Source organism: Parasteatoda tepidariorum, chromosome 3, assembly GCF_043381705.1.
Source record: "Parasteatoda tepidariorum isolate YZ-2023 chromosome 3, CAS_Ptep_4.0, whole genome shotgun sequence".
Lineage (NCBI taxonomy): Eukaryota > Metazoa > Arthropoda > Arachnida > Araneae > Theridiidae > Parasteatoda > Parasteatoda tepidariorum.
Genome location: NC_092206.1, coordinates 97,392,423 through 97,403,555, shown reverse-complemented (window position 1 = coordinate 97,403,555; position 11,133 = coordinate 97,392,423). Strand labels below are relative to the sequence as shown.

The 11,133-nt window shown below is 26.5% G+C and overlaps 1 long non-coding RNA gene across 1 annotated transcript in view; it reads left to right on the top strand.

The window, feature by feature from the left end:
* The first annotated feature begins 461 nt into the window (after window positions 1-461).
* The window catches only part of LOC122269820 (uncharacterized), a 61,681-nt gene continuing 51,009 nt past the window's right edge, over window positions 462-11,133 (top strand). The window contains exons 1-2 of the long non-coding RNA XR_011636483.1: window positions 462-2,366; window positions 8,784-8,837. This is a non-coding gene — a long non-coding RNA (uncharacterized lncRNA). The remainder of the gene's footprint in view (window positions 2,367-8,783; window positions 8,838-11,133) is intronic.

The following is an 11,133-nucleotide window of genomic DNA, read 5'->3' as shown; positions in this document are numbered from 1 at the left end:
AAAGCTCGGTAATTTTTACCGAAGCGCTTTGGTAATAATTTTGGTAAAATTAACGATAAAATATAGTTTTATAATATATGTGATAAAATTTGGTAATTTTATCATGATACCTTAGAGCATGGCATAAAAACCATTTAATAGTTTAAATTTACTTTTCAGTTTTGTACTTGTTACTAAATATATGGTAATAGGAACTAAAACTATAAAATCTAGAATTTCCGGTGAATCATTACCATAAGAATAGAAAAATGACCATATGACAGGTTTAAATACTTTAGTTTTATTAACCAGAATTATGTTGTTGCTTTGTTGCCAGAAATGTTACTGCCATATTGTACGGCAGAGTTTCCCAAACTTATGACTTTTGTGTACCCTTTCTAAATTTTTCGTAACGCTTTGTACCACTAATAAAAAAATGAATGTATTTTTCACTATAAAACAATTGCACAAAAGTTAAAAAGCACAACTGGCTGTTGACACCACTAATTATTAACTGTTGACTCTGAGAAAAATAGCCAATAGAAAAATACGTAATCGTAAAGTTTCATGGCTAGCTTTGTTTTTAAATAAATTTTTTTGAGATTTTCTTTTGTTGCAAGATATTTCGCATAAGAACGCGTACCTTCTTTAAATTGTTCCCGTACCCCTGGGGGGTACGCGTACCACACTTTGGGAAACACTGTTGTACGGAAATTTTACCGGAATTTCTTCTCCGGTTAGAAATTTAATACTATTTGTTGTTACTTAATTTTTCATGCCGACCTCCTTTCGTATTATACACCTCATTATTCATTTTTTTTCCTTCAAATCTCTTACACTTGAAGAATTTCGTGCTGTTCGAAATTGCTTAAATTTACCACATGCGTCAATTCATATAAATTATTATAATTTTAGAACATTGTCGTTAGTTAAAAATAAGTTAAAAATAATGTATATGAGATATGATTTGTAAAAAATGTATCTGACGTTCCTAAAACTTCGTCGTTTGATGACGAATAACATAGATTATGGAAATGCAACATGTTAGACAGTATATTGTAACGAATTATAGTTACTGGATATAAGTATAACACACTGAGCTCTAATGAGCCATTATGCTAACATTAACTATACTAGATAAGAGAGTCATAACACAAAACATTCATATCACAATTCAAAAAATGAATGCATATTTCAATATTCAAATTTCATACTAGTAGCATATAAACTTCATTAAAGCAGAGCACAATGTTTAAAAACGCAAACATTGCAGTTAATAAAGACAGAGGATCAATATTATAAGAAGCATCATCATCACTCATCACTATGTTTCGCTTGCAATATAAAGAGCTTATCTAAACAGATATTTGCTATATTGGATAGCTTTCGTGCAAAAAATAAATAAAATAAAAAATACATTATTGTTTGCTTCATTGCATTAGGAAGACCTTTTAAAATAAAAAAATAATTGTCTATGTTCAGCGGTAAAAGCAAAAGTCGAGGTCTTTGGAGAGAGAACAAATTTAGAGGATTTCAAATATTGTCTGACTTATAAATCCTTTTCAGCAGAAAAAAGTGCATATGAAGAAAAGAATGTATAAATAATTATAGTAAAAGTCGTAAACTATTTATTTATTGCAGGAAAGTTCAATAAATGATGAAAAATTAATAACAATTCAATTAGTAAAATTGGTATTGTTTTTATTTTGCCTAAATAAATCTTAAATATGACTCTTGTATAGAATATTGAGTTACCTAAGTAAATCTAGAATAAGCTTCTCTTGTTATTCATTATAATAAAAAAGCAAAATTTAAATAATTATTTTAAAGGAAAAGCATTTCTTGCGATTTAATTTCAATGAACCAGTATTGTACAAATTTCTATAAAGAAATTGTTAAAATACTGATAATATATATCTTTATATAATATAAGATTTGTAGTTGTTTAGTAGTTCATTTACGTCGCATTAGAGCTGCACAATGGGCTATTGGCGACGGTCTGGGAAACATCTCTGAGGATGATATAAGAAGATATGATATATGATATGATATAAGAAGAGAGTGAAATGATAACACATGGCCAATCACAGAACACTTGAGGTTAGTAACGCACAAAACAGCCAATTAAAATTGAGAACGCATGTGTGTAAAAAGGTAATAATTTTTAATAATACTGCTTGCTAAAATGTTACAACTAAACTTACCATCTAAAGCTGAGTAGCGATTTTTATTTTATTTTGAGTTTGTCTAATACTGATGTCAGAGTTTTCCATTGTTGCCCGTGCATTTCTATTGGCCTGAAAATCACGAGGTAGGATCCAGTTTTTCCTCATTCATTTCTAATTGTTTTGGTTGTCATCGCCATAAAATTAACAAAAGTCGTAAAGGTATTGTTCTCCTTTAAATATTTTTATATCCTTAATTCAAAGTTATTTTCCAGTGCTGTTATTATTAGAGAAAATTTTAAATTATGGTTGTGAACTCATCAAATTTGTTTGAACAATATAATGTTATAAGAATATAAATGTTATTTTAAAAAATGATAACTTCGAAAAATCCCTTCTGTTCACCAAGAGATCTAAATGTTTATAATACTAATAGATAGTAATATTTGGAGGTGAGAAGTAGAGGCGCAAGAGTAAGCAAACAGAATTCCTTTTAGTATATATAGCTATGTTAAGTGAATAATTATTTTAATTTAAGTAGAAAAACTGCTTTCTGCCAAGAAAAAACAATTATTGCGAAGCAATCATCGGGGTTGGTAAGCGGTAGCGAACAGGGGGCTTAGCCCCCTAGTACATGCATAAAGAGAGGGCAATTGCATTTTATCTCCCCGTTGAAAATATTTGTTATTTCCTTTTATTTGCAAGTCAAAATAAATCAAGTTAGATTTTTTTTAAAACGAAAAACAAATGTTTTTGCAAATAAGATTTGTTTATGCAATCGNCCGTTTATATATATGGAGAGAGAGAATATATTTGTATAGATGTAATGCATGTATAAAAAAAGTGTAATAACATGACTTAAAATTGTTACTTTTATGGTACGACACTTGAAGGATTTTAAAATACGGCATTCGAGGCAAGTGTCCCCATTCGCGCATGCTACAATCAAACCCTATCAATGCTTGTGCCTGAATTATCTTTAAATGAAATGTGAATCGATAAAAAAAAGTTTTATTCATATTTATGAAAAGTCTAAAGCTGTATAACAAATTATGATTTATGATTGACCTGCACGTGACATGGCATTTATTTGGTTCTCTCTTATGATTAAGCTCTTTAAAAAGTTGTTAATTTAGGAAATTTTAAACGTTGTTTAGTTATTAAAATTAATGTGCATGTTTTCCATATTACTTGGTACTCTATATGTTAAGAAACTTTAAACGTTGTTAAGATATTAACATTAATTTGTAAGTATCCTACACTATTTGGTATTCTCTTATGATTAATTAAATTAGGAATTTAAAATGTTGTTAAATTATATTAACATTAACGTGTAAGTGCCCAATGCTACTTTATGGTTAGAAAAATAAAAAAAGTTGTTAATTGAAAAAAATTTAAACTTTGTTTACTTAATACATTTAAAAGCATTAAGTTAAAAGATTTAAAACTGTATTTAAATGAAATCTTTAAAAATATTGTGCTCAGAAATTTTAAATGTTCTTAAACTCTTAACTTTAATGTGCAAGTACTACTTGGAACTCTCTTATAAATTTGAAATTTAAAAAGTTGTTAATTTAAAAAAAATTAAACTTTAAGTAATTTAAAATGTTAATTGATAAATATTGTTTCATTTTTCAAATTAACGTGGAAAGTCAAAACAAAAATTAATGAAGTCATTCATTTAGTCACACATCCATTACGTCACAATGTATTCTTACATATTATTTTTTCAAAGTAAAACATTATTCTATAATTTGATGTTCGTTTCAATTCTTTTTAATGGATTACAAAAATGGATTTTTTATTTTTATTTTCTAACAATTAACTCATTTTAATTGTTAGAATGAAATAATTTACATAATGAGAAAGAACGCTGCATATCAATATCTATAAATCACTTAAATATTTTATGCATTGTATTTTTGAGCCAAAGGGGAGAAACTAGTATATTCTTTAAAAAAAACTTAACAAAAATAATCTTCAAGATGGTAGTTTATTACATTTTGCCGTCGGATCATCTTTTGTGCATATTTTTACAAAGCATTTATTCTCGGCTCTAAGAAAGATTAGGTGCTTTTATTTTCGTACAAAGAAAAAAAAATTCTGGTAAAACTACCGTATATGGTAATGACATTTCTGGTAAAAATCCAGTTAACATAATCCAGTAAACAAATCCAAAATATAGGGTATTCAAATCATTCATTTGGTTATTTTCCCAATATTATTTTAACGGTTTACCGTAAATTATGATTTTCTAAATTACAGTTCATGTTTCTTATTTAGTAAAAAATACGAAATTTAAAAGTAAATTTAACCAAATAAATGGTTTCGATGCCATGTTCTAAGGCATCGTTAGAAAATGATCAAGTTTTATAACATTTACCCATTTTTATCATATAATATAAAACTGTATTTTATTGCTAATTTTACCAAAATCATTACCAAAACACTTCGATAAAAATTACCGAGTTTTAACGTGTTCCCATAGAGACAAAAACACGGTAAATTTTACCACATTAATACTAGTTTTGACCATACTTTTTTTAGCAGTGTAAAAGTATAAACAATTCGTAAAGTCGTTCATAAATTGAACTGTACAACATGACACAAATGATAAAATTAAAAATGAAGCACAAAACTCATAGAAATGCATAGTAATTAAAAAAAATGTTCATTAAGGTGCTTAACGTGACACACATGATAAAAATTAAGAACTGTGAGTTGTGCGATGCTCCTAAAAGTGTAAAAGATTTGAAATAATGATTTAAATTGTATCAATATGAGTCGTATGGTAAGATTAAATTGCTATGAATAGTACTGAACTCCAAGCAGAGTAAAAGATTTAAAAAATGCTTTTGAGATATTGATTTTGAATTCAATCAAAATTCGAATCAAAATTTTGAATCAAAATTCGGTTACATTCTTTAACAGGAATCGTAAAAAGCAAATTCCGTTTGAGGTATCAGGAACTTTTGTCCTGAAAAAGATATATCTAAGTTTGTATTTATGAAATTTCTGTATAAAAATGAAAAGTTTAAATGAAACATATTAAATCCAATACTCATAAAAGAGATTGTTAAAAGAAAGAAGAAAAAGATCTTTAGAAAGTAAAACCGAGTAATCAGTTCTAATTAAAGACAAATGAAAAAATATTGTTATTGATAATTAGCAACTGTTGATACGAAAAAGTACTATTTGCATATGAATTTTAAGTAAAAGAGTTCCAAAAGCAGTCTGTACCAACTAAATGTATGAAAAAGTACTAATCGTAGTCAGGGGCTTCTAGAAATTTCCCTGAGAAATCCCAAAAGTTACATAAAAGTTGCCAGCAATGCTGTATTCAACTTTAATAATCAAATATGGTTTCTTAAGAAAAAGAAATCGAAAGCAATAGAAATCGTAAGCAAATAAAACTAATTCCTCAACTAGCATTAGCAGTACCAACAATCGATATATGAAAAGGTACTGCTGCTAATAATTCACAATTATTGGTACAAAAAAAGCCGTTTTTGTAATCAATACCAAGAGAAAGAGTTCCATTAGTAGTCCGTACCAACTATTATGAAAATGTACTATTTGATAGTTAGTTTTTCACAAATTATCATGGGAAATCCCAAAAGTTATATAACAACGCTATATTCAAGTTAAATTTGATTATCAAACATGGGTTTTTAAGAAAAAGAAATTGTAAGCAAATAAAATTGATTCCCAACTACCATGATATATGAAAAAGTACTGCTCACTATTACTGGTACAAAAAAGCAATTTTTGTAATCAATACCAAAAGAAAGAATTCCATTAGTAGTTTGAACCAACTATATTATGAAAAGGTAATATTTGGTAGTCAGTGCTTCAAAAATTATCCTGAGAAATCCTAAAAGTTATATAACAAAGCAATATTCAATTTAAATTTGACAATCAAATATGGTTTTTTAAGAAAAAGATATCGAAAGCTAATAAAAACTATCAGAAGTCAGTACCAACTATCGATGTATGAAGAAGCTACTAATAATAACTGCTAATAATAGTTCCAGACGTAGTCTGTGCCAACTATTGTGAAAAGGCACTATTAGGTAGTCAGTAGTTTCAAGAAATTTCTCAGGGAAATCCCGGAAGTTACACAAAAGTTGTTAAAAATACTACATTCAACTTGGTTTTGATAAAAAGAATATACGTATTTTTAATTACCTTATTAATTTTCTAACAGCGAAAAGATTTTATTATAAAGCCATTATCAATTAATTTCCATAGGAATAGTTCTAGATAGTGCATGAATACTGAAAAATACAAATTACAAATGCTTCTTTTCTCGTCGTTATTAGGAATTGAAAATTTTTAATTATTTTTTAAAAGAAAAAAAAACTTAAAGTCGCTACATTTTCATAGTAATATTAATAAGAAACATTTTTTTTTAAAGATTTAAGGAAGATTAGCGACCTACTCTTAATTAAAAACGAGAAAAAGAAAAGTGAAAAAATAGCAACAAAGACACATTTTTTCTTTCTTTCTTCTAACTTGAAGACATACACAGAAGTGGAATTATATCATGTGGGAAATAATGCGAAGAAAGAGCATTTGGCTCAATCCCGATCGAATTGAAAAAGAGAAAGAAAAAAAAAATGTTTAAAAATACGAAAGATGAAAATTTTATATTTTCATTCAGGTGTTGGCGTTCCACATCCAAGTTCCACAAAGAATAATAATGGTTAATAATTCGAAAAATACAAGCGCAGAATAATAATGAGCTTAGCAATTGTATTTCTGATGATAGGAAAAATAGAATAAATGTTATTAATATGTTATTAGGAGTAAGGAAACGTATTAAATTAATTTCTTATTACTATGTAATTAATACTACTGTCTTACACAATGCCAAAGGCTGGGGAGTTTGTATTTTTGAAGCTTTAATTAATACTGTAAAAAATATTAGGTTCATGAAATTTTTTTATTCGAATACTCAAGAACAGTACATAAATAACGTTGAATTAAAAACCTAATTTTTACCTAAAATTGATTAGGGAAAACCTCACTATATGAAAAACATGATTTAATTTTGATGATGAAATGTTTTATTGGGAAAAGAACTGAAAAACAAAAATTTTTACAGTTGTATTTATTGCACTAATTTCTATTCTAAATAAACAAAATTATAAAATAAATTTTAAAAAATAATAATTGTAAAATTTAATTTTTATTATTGACTACTTTTTAATTCTTTTTATTGATTTCTGCAAAAAAATTTACATGCTTTAGGTTTATTTAAAATCTAAATTAGAGTCTGTATTGCGTAGAAAGTTCTTCTCCCTGCAGTATACAGATCTAATTCAGAACTTAAGTAACTTCTACAATATTAGATTCTTAAAAAAAGAGAGAGAGAAAGTGAGAATGAAACTAGAATCAATGACAGAACTTTCGTGCAAAAGTTTATTTAATTATTATTAATTAGTTAATAATATACGCATTTATTTTAACCAATGATATTACAAGATCATATGAAATCTCAAATCAACTCATATTTTGAGTGGTGAACAATTTATTAATTTTTTTTAAATCGTTTAACTTGAACTATTAAAAATACCCAACTAATAGTTTCAATAATATTACATTTCAAATTTATATTTTCAAAAGTTTGCTCAATTTTAGGTAATGCAAACAAAGTAACTGTTGAATGTAAGAAAAATTCTCAATTAATAGTTCATATGTAAAACTGAATTAAAATAAAATCTATATTTAAAATATATATTTATTTAAATATTTATATATAATTTTTTTTTATTTATTTAAATATTTATATATATTTAAAATATATATTTATAAAATATTTATTTATTTATTATATGTATATTTAAAATATAATTTTTCTCACACTACATTTAATTTCACAAAATATGAATGTCTTTCTGCGTCATATTTGATTAAAATAAAATGCTAAACAGTTTAAAAAGAGGCACGGTTTTTTATTTTATTTTATTTTATTTATTTATTTAATTTTTTTATATGAATAGCGTGTTTTTAAATTTTTATTTGGATTAAGGTTTGACACAGAGTAAGCATCTAAAACTAGGTAAAACTTTCAGATGTAAAGGTATACTTAAACCTATGTCGATGCATATTTAACACATCAAATTCAATAAATTAAATGAATGAATATCTGCCATTAAATTAAAAATAAAATTGAAGAAAAGAAAACAAAAATTATATTCATATTATTTTATTTCATTTGAGAGCTCAATAGGAATTTTTAAGAAGATTCAATAAAATCAAAAATTTAATGCAAAATTGTAGTATTACTTTGCCTAAATATTTAAAAAAAATTAAAAAAAAAAAACATTAAATCTTTAGTTTCGTTGTTATAATTGTATTTATTTATTTGTAAATTGAAAGTCTTACAACTGAATAAAATCCAGATTATAATATTGGATTAATGTATAAGCAGTATTGTCCATAGACTTAATTTTTTTCTTAAAAAAAAAAATAAATAAAAGAAAGAACATAAATTTTGAATAATTATTAGAATATTTAAAAATTCCTGTTTTTTTTTTCTTAAAAAAAATAAATATAAAAAAAGAACATAAATTTTGAATAATTAATAAAATATTTAAAAATTCCTGTTTTTTTTTTTTTTTTTNGGGTTTTAAGGAAATTATAAACTTTAGAGCTTCAAGCAGATCTTGTTGTTCTTCGTATTTTATAGTAAGTATACTTCATTATTTTTTAATTTTATAAGTAAACTAATTTTATTAGTATATTCATGTACTGAAAGTTTTTGATTCTAAGATATTTTCTTTCTAAAATATAAATCATAAAAAAGTAGTATTTAAATGACAAATACGTAGTAGTAATTGCACGTAGTATATATTAGTAGCATAATATTAGTATTATATTAGTAGCATATTACACTACGTGCAATATGCTATTAAAAATGAGAATAATATGTACACCAATACATAAATACGGTTCTAAGTTTTTGACATGACTGACAAGGTTAAAAACAAAAAAAAATTGACATGAGTCAAACTGGTATTTTTAACCAAATTAAGATAGGTTATAAGATCTCAGAAATAAAACTCTCATTTTTGACGATTCAGCAATCCGTGAGCAATATTTCGTTAATTTTGAAAATCATTCCGTTACGAAATCACGGGAGTGACGAAACGTGAACTCTCAAATGTATGAAGAAAATATTTCTTCGACACGAAACGTCATTGTATCAGATTGTTAATTAGAATGACTAAACTGAAATAAATACTAGACTTTCGAAAAAAAAACTGGCTGCTTGCTTGGTGGTCAAAGAGTTGACCTTGTACCAGAAAGATCCGGGGTTCGAATCCCACATGGTGTAATTTATGTATCTGTCGTACCGACCATATGGTGCCCTCGTTAAAGGATTATTGACAAGCTTATTTATTTTGGAAAAAAATAGAATGATGAAATATTTTTTCGTTAATTGTGTCGAAATTCGTTTTCTCGAAGAAGTAAAGATTGTTATTTCGTCAATTTGATAAAATAACCATCGTTGCTCGGAGCATATACCAGAAAATGGTTTCGTTAAAAACGAAGAAAAAATCGTGATAATTAAGTATTTATTTTTTACAGTATATCAAGATATTTTTCAGATAATTAACTATTTTACAACAATAGTTTATAAAATTTGACTTCAAATTAAATGCAGCCTTAAAATTAATTAATAGTCTCAAAATTAAGTCAATGCAAACATATTTCTAATGATTCTTTTAAATGTAGACCTTTTTAAGGTATAGCATAACACTACGGAGTTTACTTTATACTTTAACAAAACCTTCACTTTAACACATGAGGCAATTTGGAATAACGTACTAGAAAAGTAAACTTTGACCTATGCGTCTTTCAGATGCACACTCGGATTTCTCCAAAAAGTTGGGAAATGAATTTGAGTTCTAAACAAATTTTTTAAAGCGTTTGAATAAAAGAAACCATGGCAAATTCGATCAATTTTAAGCGTTCACTTTATGCTGCGAAACCGGCCAAATCAAGGTGAGATGCAAAACCAGCCATCTCTCCTTTATTCACCAAATGCCGCTTTTGATCAAGATTTCGAAAAAATGCTCGTTGTTAAGCGTTAGTGTGTCTTCGCCTGTGACCATACACTAAAAAGCTTCTAATTGATTTTCATGATTATTTTTTTTCTCTTTCGACTATGAAAAAGTTTTTGCAGGCTGTGTTTTCTACTAAATCAAGAAAGAAGGAAAGTAATCCTCCGGTACTGAAAAAAAAAAGGCCTCAGTCTTCACTATGTAGTTAGTTTGCATTGATTACTTTTAGTCTCGGGTTTCGGTTTTTTAATCAAAATTTAAAGCAGTCAGACATTGTTTGAATATTTCATAATGATATATTTTAACCATCAGCAATTGATATTTCAGTAACATACTATCATGTTATGCAAGTAGCATATATTATCATATCATTTCGTTATTTATTTTAAAATTACAAAAATTCCATAACTTCTGAGCCACAACATTCAATATAATGAGTCTTGAGATTTTCAAGTGAGTCTTAAAGTGATTTCCAAAATAATCTTTCGGTAAGTCAATTATCTGAAGACCAACTCTTTTAACATGAAAGTAATTTCCAATTAGAGAATTTCAGTTAAATTATTATTTTAATTTCTGTTCAATACAATTTAGTCGAACCAAATATGTTTGCCTCCTTCCAAGCTCAAAATTCCAAAATTTACGTTGAATTTAACGAAATTCAAGTTATGGCTTGTAGAGAAACCAGCCAATTTCAAAACAAATAATTGAATAGGCCCCTCCTTCACGTGCCTCCTTGCATTCTTAATATAGTGCTTTGAAATCAAATCCATATGAACCAATTTCAACACATTTTTTATAGTATATGTGCAAGATACATATTCAGTATATGTTTCGCAGAGAAAAAAAATTCTAGTAAAATTACCGTACAGCATAGTAATGACATTTCTACTAAAATAAAATAAAAAAATTTATAATCC